General features: G+C 37.7%; 1 non-coding gene across 1 annotated transcript; it reads left to right on the top strand.

Moving 5' to 3' along the window:
* Positions 1-10,526: 10,526 nt before the first annotated feature.
* Positions 10,527-10,633, top strand: LOC132502224 (U6 spliceosomal RNA). The gene has a single exon (XR_009534420.1). It is a non-coding gene; the product is annotated as a U6 spliceosomal RNA (small nuclear RNA).
* Positions 10,634-11,034: the final 401 nt, after the last annotated feature.

Here is an 11,034-nt window from a genome sequence, read left to right on the forward strand (position 1 = left end):
ACTTTGCAGACTTGTTGAAGGGAAGAATTACAGCAACTCAACTAACTAGAAATGTAAGCCATTTTCAAAAAGAAACCAGAATCCTCAATGTACAGCTGGAGCAGAAGATTCTGGAGTGCCTTGTTTTCTGCTAAATTTCAGGCTCCTTCAACGATCAGGTTTCAAGTTTTACTGCAGCAACTGACTCAAAGTGATTACTTAGCTTGCAAAAGAGAAGAGTGTAAAGGAACATGACTGAGGTACTGAAAATTGCAATTAAAGAGGGCACATGAAACTTGATCTGTTCCTTCTTTAAATCTGGTTGAACAATACATGGACAAGAACATTTAAAATAAAGTTTAATATTAATCGAAATACAAGAGAAGCAACTAAGATTGCTGGAGACATTTTTAAAGGCATAGTATTTATAATGGCAAAGGGGGGCATGGAGAAAAAGGCTGAAATAAGATACATTTTTAACTGAGTAATCACACATATTAGCATTTGATAACAATGTCAAATTTCAGGTGATTAGAACCCAAGAACTTGGTAGGCTAACCCTAAAGATGCTGCTGGAAGAACACAATAGCCATTGTAAGGTTGGAGGCAAATTAGCATGGTGAGCAAAGTGGCCAGTACATCAGATCTTCAGATGACGGTGATGAGGAGGAGGAGAGCCTGCATGTTCACAGCTACTTCCCCATTATTTGAAAAAAAAATTTCCCTGAGTTTCTTTTTGTTTTGTTTTTCTCCATTTCTTGGATTACCTTCCCTGCACCTCCTCCTACCTGCCTCACCCCCAACTCTGCATATCCAAATTCTACCTCTTCTTCGAATAAACTTTTAAAAATGCAGTTTATTCCAGAAAGTGATTTCTAAGCTCACTACTAGGAAAAAGCAAGCCTCTTCTCTTTATCCCTCCTCCACACCTCTTGTGAGGCACTAGTCATTTTCTGCCTTATAATATGGATATGTATAACGGGGCTTGTTTTCCATACTAGATCTTAAGCATAAGATTCATGATTTATCTCTGTATTCTCACATTATCACTTCTGTCTTATGTATAGAAAGCAACCAACAAATATTTGTAAATAATTATAAATTTGTGTTTAGTGAATGGAATAGTAGAGATGGAGTTGCACTGATGTAACTTTGTCTTATTCAGATTCTCTTTGACCAATGTCTCATCTTTTCAAAGGCTAAAGATGCAGTTCTTATGACTTCATGGGCTAAGGATTATCAGTATTAAGACAACATATGATACACGTTTTAGAATCTGTATGTGAATTAACTTTATAAATTTAATTATATTTTAATGCCAGAGGGGTTTTGCTATTTAGAGGAAACATGTATAGGATCCTTTTGAAATACTTAGCTCCTCCTAAGTATTTTACTGTAATTTTAACACATGGAGATAGTTTTTTATTTAAAAAAAATATTTATGTACAATAAAAGTCACTTTTTTGATGCCTTGCATTATAAGCTTTGACAAACGCACAGAGTCACATAATTAAGACACAGGACAGTGCCATCACTCAAAAAGTTCCCTGATGCTGTCCCCTTGTTAGTCCATCCCCGCACCACAAACCCTTGACAACCACTGACCTGTTCTCTGTCCCTATAGTTTTGCCTTTTCCAGAATGTCATATAAATGGAATCAGATAATATATAGCCTCTTGAGTCTGGCTTCTCTCACTTAGCATAATGCATTTGAGATTCATCCATATTGTTGGCATACCAATAATTTAATTCTTTTAATTGCTGAGTTGTATTCCATGGTACAGAGGTATTACAGCTGAAGGATATTTGGGTTATTTCCAGGTTTGGGCTATTATGAATATATCTATTATAAATATTCATATACAAGTCTTTGTGTGAACTATATTCTTTTCTCTTGGGTAAATACCTAGGAGTGGGATTACTTGGTCACATGGTAAGTGTGTAACTTCATGAAAACTGCCAAACTGTTTCCCAAAGTTTCTGCAGAATTTTGCATCCCCATCAACAATATATGAGAATTGCTCTGCACTTGGTATTATAAGTTTTGTTTTTAGATTCTAATTTTGTTTGCATTCTAATGAGTGTGTAGTGGTATCTCATTGTAGTTTTAATTTATATTTCCCTAATAACCAAAGATGCTGTGCATCTTTTCATGTACTTACTTGCTATCCATCCTCTTTGGTTAAAATATCTGTTGAAATCTTTTTTTCCCATTAAAAAATTGGGTTGTTTATTTCATATGGCTTGCCTTTACTTAAATAATTTTTTTTAAATCACATAACTTTGTAGAAAAAGAAGAAAATTAAAATCATCCATGAATCCACAATAGGTGATAACTATTTTAAAATATTGTATATGTACTTCCCATCTATTTTTTTAATGTGGGTTTACCCTGAATTTCCTTGGTTGCACCAGCCTAAATATATAAACGAGGTCAGCAAGTAGTAATAAGTCAAATGTAACTCAGGTCCTTTCTATGCCTTGCTCACAAAATGCTTAAGATAGAAGAATGGAGGATTCTTCAATGGAGAAACTAAATAGCCTTAGAAAAAGGTATTTTCACATACTGGCTTTAGGCAATTGGCCAATAAGAAGGCTGTTATACCAACTGATCACCCTAAGAGAAGCCCATCATTTGACCTGTTCCCTTCACCCCAGCAAGTGCTTTCAGTTTACTTTTTTAGTTGATTTCTGTCACTTAGAAAAAGAACAGAGACCCAAGAGTCACCCAACAATTAAGAAAAGCCTTGGAATATTACTCAGCCATAAAAAAGAATGAAATAATGCCATTTGCAGCAACATGGATGGACCTAGAGATTATCATACTAAGTAAGTCAGACAGAGAAAGACAAATATTATATGATATCACTTATATGTGGAATCTAAAAAATGATACAAATGAACTTATTTACAAAACAGAAACTGACCCAGACTTAGAAAACAAACTTATGGTTACCAAAGGGTAAAGGTGGGGGGAGGTTGGGATTAACATATACACACTACTATACATAAAACAGATAATCAACAAGGACCTACTGTACAGCACAGGGAACTCTACTCAGTATTCTGTAATAACCTATACAGGAAAAGAATCTGAAAAAGAATAAAAATATGTATATGTATAACTAAATCACTTTGCTGTACACCTGAAGCTAACACAACATTGTAAATCAACTATACTTCAATATAAAATAAAAATTTAAAAACAAGTCCACAACATCAGAGGTAACAAAGAAAAAAGGAACTTGGAGGAAACAAAGATGATGCAGGATGCAGAAAAAAACCCAAAAAACAAAAAACACCTTTAAAAAAAAAAAGTACTTGAGGGAATTCCCTGGTGGTCCACTGGTTAGGACTCCGTGCTTTCACTGCCAAGGACCTGGGTTCAATCCCTGGTCAGGGAACTAAGATCCCACAAGCTGTGCAGCACAGCCAAAAAAAAAAAAAAAAAGTATTTGAAAATTAAAAATACAATCACTGAAATAAAAAGTCCCAAAGAAGATCAAGAGGAGGATATTGAAGACAAAGAAGACAAGGAGATAGAAAGTAGGGGGAAAATGTAAGAGACTTTAAAAATCAAACAGAAATTCCATTGTTTAGCTAGTTAGAGTTCCAGAGAGCACAGGACAAAAATGAAGGAGAAAAAATTATAAACGAAATTCTAGAAACTGTATCTGATGTAAAGAACATAATCACCAGGTGAAATACCCAGCCCAATGATTGAAAAAAGGCCTGTAACAAGGACATGATGATAAAATATTAGTACACTGAGCATAAAGATCACAAGACCTTCTAAAGAGGGGAAAGATGATTTGTATCAAAAGGAAGAAGAGGGCTTCCCTGGTGGCGCAGTGGTTGAGAGTCTGCCTGCCGATGCAGGGGATGTGGGTTCATGCCCCGGTCCGGGAAGATCCCACAAGCCGCAGAGCGGCTGGGCCCGTGAGCCATGGCCACTGAGCCTGTGCATCCGGAGCCTGTGCTCCGCAACGGGAGAAACCACAACAGTGAGAGGCCCACGTACCGGAAAAAAAAAAAAAAAAAAGGAAGAAGAAACAATAGCTTCAGCCTTCTCAATAATATCACTCAATTCTAGAAGACAATGGAATATTATCTTCAACATTCTGAAGTGAAATTATGTTTAGCTAAGAATTTTATATCCAACCAATACAGTGTGAGGGTAGAATAAAGACATTTTCAGAGATTCAAGATCTCAAAAATTTATGTCTTATGTATCCTTTCTAGGGAAATTACTATTTCAGAAATATAAGACAGTCAACCAAGAAAGATGACAAGGAGTCCAGTAAATGGGAGAGCTAACCCAGAGGATGGTGAGAGAAATCCTAGAATGCTAGAATGACAACCATGCCTCAAAGCCTAGGGCTCATTCAGTCCTGATTAGATCAAGAAGACAGAGATTTTTTTTTTTTTTTTGAGAAAAAAAGTAGAACTGACAGATTGATGGTTCTGTGTTTGGAGGCTTGGAGAAAAAATATTTCTAGCCTTTTGAGACTTGAAAATCTTTATATATAGTCGTAATTATGTAAGTTCTGACTACTGGCTTAAAACATTTTTGCCTTGTGACATTTTTGCCAAAAAGTCTTGCCATGTGACATTTAAAGATTATGATAAATCTATAGTGGGAGGAGGTGGGGAAGGGAAGTGGAGGTGGAGGTGGAGTAAAAGGGCTAAATCCTCAACCACCATAACAGGATGTCAGTAGACAATGTCTTAAATTGAGAAATCGAGAAATAGCTGAATGAGCAAAGTACTTAAACACAAAGAGGTAAATAACAGATAAAACAGTTAGAAATTGAAAGTGGCAGCCTCTCAAGAGCAGTATGGATAAGAGATGGAGCAGAGATCCAACTGTATCCCCACATAAGTCTTCTAGAATAATTTATTTTTTTAGAACCATGTGCACATATTACTTTGATGAAAAAAACACAAAAATTAAGTAAAAATATTTGCATACACTCTTCAGATAGAATTGGAGTTGACGTTTCAAAAGGCCTTACACTTTTTAGGTATTTGCTATATACTGTAAAATTGTCTTCTAGAAGTTATCAGTTTTATTGCCACCAGCATGTATAACTAGTATCCATTTCCCTACCTCTTTGCCAATCTATATTATTTTTTTTTTCAAATCTTTGCCAGTTGGATAGGGGGGAAAAGGTTTTTAACCATTATTTAAAATACATTTTCTTTAATGGGTCCTACTTACAGTTGAGGCTTAGTGGCATTCTGTCAGTTTGCTTCCTGTTAAATTCCTGGATTGCTACTTGATGAAATTGCTAATCTTCTACATGAGTATGTGTCTTAACATCTAGACCTAGAGCTAGACAGACTGCAAAAATTGCCTTAACTGTGAAGTAACAGAAAACATATCTCAAACAGAATTACTGATCTGCTTTCCCAAGCAAGTACCTCTTCCTGACTTTCCTACTTCTATTTAAGACCCTAGTAATTTTGGACCATTTCCTCCATATTTATTCAGTCATCTAATGAATCAACTTTGACTCTACGTAGACTCTTATACTTGTTTCCTTTTTATCCCCTTACCACTCAAATGTTGCTTTTGTTTTCAGAAGAATTTTGATAGATATTTCCAAATTTCCCTTCCAAAAGATTTTATATGAACTTATATTTCCACCAATAGTGTAGGAGAACTTTGTCCTTGAACTGTCAACACTTGGTACTAAACTTTTTGATCTTTATCAGTCTAATAGGTGAAAAATAGATGATACCTCATTGTTATTTTGATTTGTACTGCTTATGTATATAGCTAAAATGTATAATTTCTGCCTACATCTCAGTAACCAACATTAGGTCACATAGACAGGCTCAGAGGCAGGGGGCTCACAATGCCAGCATTTCACTATACAGCCTTTACAGTGCAAGGCAGGGAGGAAGGGCACTGGAATGGATGTTGAAGCCATCGTCATTTTTCTCATATATGACTGTTGGGTTTTATGTCCTTCTCTACCCTAAGATTAAAATTTTGCTCATTTTTTATAACTTTTTATTATAAAACCATTGAAATACAAAAAGGTAGAGAGAACAGAATAATGAACTTTCTGGTATCTATCACACAGCTTAAAAATTATTAACATTCTATATTTTGTTTCACTTATCCCATGCCTAATTATTTTTCTGAAGTCTTCCAAAATAAAATCTCGGATACTGTATTATTTCACTCATGAATAATTTAGTAGGTTTCCCTAACAGGTAAGGAGTTTTAACTGATGTATAACATATAGACATTAAAATGTATGCCTCAATTAACTTTCATAAAATGAAAACACTCATGTAACTACATCTCATATTAAGAAAGACAACATTACCAATACTCCAGAAGCCCCCTTTCTGTCTTCTCCAGGTTATTACTGTAGGGAAGAAAAAAGTTGTCTTTGACACTCTTAGGGTCCCTGGATGGGTCTGACAATTAAACTGACAGAGACAGGTTAACAGTCGAAGAGCATACAAATTTAATATAAATTTTACTTGACATGGGAGCCTTCATATGGAAGTGAAGACACAAAGAAACAGAGCTGTGTATTTTACACTAGGTTTGATGAAGAGTGGACAGTGATGGAGGAAGAGGCTAGGTTAAGGAGTATGAGATAATGTAGTAAACTAGGGGAAATTCACAAGGCCTGTTTGTTAGGATGCTTCTTGGTGTCCCTTTGTCTTCCAAAATTAGGATGCACCTTTACTCCAGCTATAGTGAGGGCACCTCTCACATGAGAGTTTTATGACCTGTTTCAGAGGAAAGGGTAGGAAGGGGGGTGAGTAGGGGAAGGTCAGAGAGACCTTCTTGCTCTGCTGTTTTTTCAACTCCTTCAGTTTAAAATAGTATTTCATTGTATGAAAATTTCGTAGGTTTTTAACCATTCATTATATTAATGGATATTTGGGGTATTTCCAATTTTTGGCTATTGCAAAAAGTGCTGCTATGATCATTCTTCTACAAGTCTTGCTGCACATATGTCTGCATTTCTCTTGTGTATATACCTCGGAGTACCATCATTGGATGATAGGGTATGCTTATGTTCAGTTTTAGTAGATACTTTCAGTTTTCTAAAATGTTTGTACCAAGTTATAGTCCCACAAGCAGTGTATGAGAATTACAACTGTTCCACGTGGTCATCAACACTTGGCATTGTCAGTCGTTACAAGCTGAGTTCCCTGGGAAGTAGACTCTGAGAAGGAGATGATCAAGCAAGGAGTTTATTGGGATCAACACCTGCAGAAGGGAAAGGGAGTCAGCAGGACTGGACAGAGGGAGGAGTTGGACTGTGATGCAGTTTCAACCAGTGACTCAACTGACCCCACAGAGAGCCACGTTTTGGGGCCATTACAATAGTCCCCGCCCTGCCACCATGGCTGCTCTGTCTATTAGATCAGCATAGGAGCTGATGATGGAGGCTGAGTGAATCAGCCAGCTGAGTCATTTTGTCTCCTGGTGTTTAGTGCCTCTTCTGTGGTAGATGCTCTCAGTGGGTGTTCACGTGCAATCTTCATATCCACTTTATCCCCACTCCTATATGGCTATCCCACCCCAGACTTCTTCCTCCCTGATCTCCCAATCTTTCTTCTTCCAGGCCCTGACCAGTTGGCCAATGCGTTGTCAATGACCATGACTCTGTGTATATTCTAACCTCCGGCTGCTTCTCTTTCCACACAAAGTGGATGATGAGTACAGTGAGATAAGTGTTTATAAAAGCACCTTGTCAGTGGTTCTCCATGCCCAGGCTATATACCTCAGGCCAATTAAATAAAAATCTCTGGGAGTGGGACCCAGACATCAGTGTTTCTTTAAGGTTTTCCAGGTGGTTCCATTGTTCATCTAAAGTTAAGAACCACTGCTCAGGTGTTCAGCTTTCAGCTAAAACTTGAAAGAGTGTTTCTCCAACTCTGTTGTGCATTAGAATCAACTTGTAGATGCAGATTCTTAAGCTCCAAACCCACAGACTCTGATTCAGAGAACTGAATTAAGGCCCAAATCTTTGGATTTTTTAAGACACCCAAGAGATGGGTGGATACAAGTCAACCAAAGAGCTAACTCTGACAATCTCTGATATAAGTAAACCAAGGTTCTTGCTTACAAGGAACTCAAATTTCATAGAGAGCAATTTATTTTAATTGGTGGCAGGAGGAATTTTAGCAAAGAGTGTTGAAAATTATCTCTACAGGATTTTAGAAATCAGATAATTCATTACCTGCTAGTATGACAAATAAATCTGTACTTGAAAAATAAATGGGTCTGAATTACTGTGAGACACTAAATAAGCTTATATTTCAAGCTCTCCATAATACATTTGACATTTTTTAAAAGCCAGGCTATATTACTGAGAATGTTTTCAAAAGAAGCACCCAACCTAAAATTACAGCGGCTCTTTGCTGTCTTTAGGTTCATGTTCTTTTTTTTTTTTTTTTTTTTTGGCGGTACACGGGCCTCTCACTGTTGTGGCCTCTCCCATTGCGGAGCACAGGCTCCGGACACGCAGGCTCAGTGGCCATGGCTCACGGGCCCAGCCTCTCCGCGGCATGTGGGATCTTCCTGGACCAGGGCACGAACCCGTGTCCCTTGTATTGGCAGGCGTACTCTCAACCACTGCGCCACCAGGGAAGCCCTAGGTTCATGTTCTTAATATTCATGGTGGGTTCTCATTTCTGCTAAAGCCCAGAGACAACTGGCAGCAGCAATTTTCACTGTCAAGAGTACTGCTTCTCCCAGACAGCATCTTCAATAAGTGGTGCTGGGAAAACTGGACAGCTACATGTAAAAGAATGAAATTAGAACACTCCCTAACACCATACACAAAAATAAACTCAAAATGGATTAAAGACCTAAATGTAAGACCAGACACTATCAAACTCTTAGAGGAAAACATAGGCAGAACACTCTATGACATAAATCACAACAAGATCCTTTTTGACCCACCTCCTAGAGAAATGGAAATAAAAACAAAGATAAACAAATGGGACCTAATGAAACTTCAAAGCTTTTGCACAGCAAAGGAAACCATAAACAAGACGAAAAGGCAACCCTCAGAGTGGGAGAAAATATTTGCAAATGAAGCGACTGACAGAGGATTAATCTCCAAAATTTATAAGCAGCTCATGCAGCTCAATAACAAAAGAACAAACAACCCAATCCAAAAATGGGCAGAAGACCTAAATAGACATTTCTCCAAAGAAGATATACAGATTGCCAACAAACACATGAAAGAATGCTCAACATCATTAATCATTAGAGAAATGCAAATCAATACTACAATGAGGTATCACCTCACACCAGTCAGAAAGGCCATCATCAAAAAATCTAGAAACAATAAATGCTGGAGAGGGTGTGGAGAAAAGGGAACACTCTTGCACTGTTGGTGGGAATGTACATTGATACAGCCACTATGGAGAACAGGATGGAGGTTCCTTAAAAACCTAAAAATAGAACTACCATACAACCCAGTAATCCCACTACTGGGCATATGCCCTGAGAAAACCATAATTCAAAAAGAGACATGCACCACAATGTTCATTGCAGCTCTATTTACAATAGCCAGGAGATGGAAGCCACCTAAGCGTCCATCATTGGATGAATGGATAAAGAAGATGTGGCACATATATACAATGGAATATTACTCAGCCATAAAAAGAAACGAAATTGAGTTATTTGTAGTGAGGTGGGTGGACCTAGAGTCTGTCAAACAGAGTGAAGTAAGTCAGAAAGAGAAAAACAAATACCGTATGCTAACACATATATATGGAATCTAAAAAAAAAAAAAAAGGTTATTAAGAACCTAGGGGCAGGACAGGAATAAAGACACAGACATAGAGAATGGACTTGAGGGTGCGGGGAATGGGAAGGGTAAGCTGTGACAAAGTGAGAGAGTGGCATGGACATATATATACTACCAAATGTAAAATAGATAACTAGTGGGAAGCAGCCGCATAGCACAGGGAGATCAGCTTGGTGCTTTGTGACCACCTAGAGGGGTGGGATAGGCAGGGTGGGAGGGAGATGCAAGAGGGAGGAGATATGAGGATATATGTATATGTATAGCTGATTCAGTTTGTTATAAAGCAGAAACTAACACACCATTGTAAAGCAATTATACCCCAATAAAAATGTTTAAAAAAAAAAAAGAGTACTGCTTCTCCACTTCATCTGCATAAGAATCACCTGGAGCTCTTGTTAAAATGCTGATTTGGATTCAGTAGGTCTAGGCTTCTGCATTTCTAACAAGTGATGCATTACTAACATCTGTATTTCTAACATCCCAGGTGATGCTGATGCAGCTGGTCTGGGAACCACAGTCTGAGTAGCCAAGATCCATGGCCTCTTGTCCTTGCCCTGTAGCTCATACTTCACCTTACAACAAATTCTGTTCCACTTTGGTCCTTTGGGTTAAAGCCAATAAACCCAAACAGCCTAAGATGTTAAAATCTGGGAGGTTAACTGATCCCATTACATGTTCTGCTTTGCAAGTTAGAATGAGGACTTAAAGAATTAAACTGTATTAAGCATAGACTTTAAAAACAATTAAGTGCTCACTTCGGCAGCACATATACTAAAATTGGAACGATACAGAGAAGATTAGCATGGCCCCTGCGCAAGGATGACACTCAAATTCATGAAGCGTTCCATATTTTTCCAATAAAATGGACAACCTGGAAGAAATGGACAAATTCTTAGAAATGCACAACCTGCCAAGACTGAATCAGGAAGAAATAGAAAATATGAATAGACCAATCACAAGCACTGAAATTGAAACTGTGATTAAAAATCTTCCAACAAACAAAAGCCCAGGACCAGATGGCTTCACAGGCGAATTCTATCAAACATTTAGAGAAGAGCTAACACCCATCCTTCTCAAACTCTTCCAAACAATTTCAGAGGAAGGAGCACTCCCAAACTCATTCTACGAGGCCACCATCACCTTGATACCAAAACCAGACAAGGATGTCACAAAGAAAGAAAACTACAGGCCACTATCACTGATGAACATAGATGCAAAAATCCTCAACAAAATACTAGCAAACAGAATCCAACAG

The sequence above is a fragment of the Mesoplodon densirostris genome, chromosome 14, assembly GCF_025265405.1.
Source record: "Mesoplodon densirostris isolate mMesDen1 chromosome 14, mMesDen1 primary haplotype, whole genome shotgun sequence".
NCBI classification, from domain to species: Eukaryota; Metazoa; Chordata; class Mammalia; order Artiodactyla; family Ziphiidae; genus Mesoplodon; species Mesoplodon densirostris.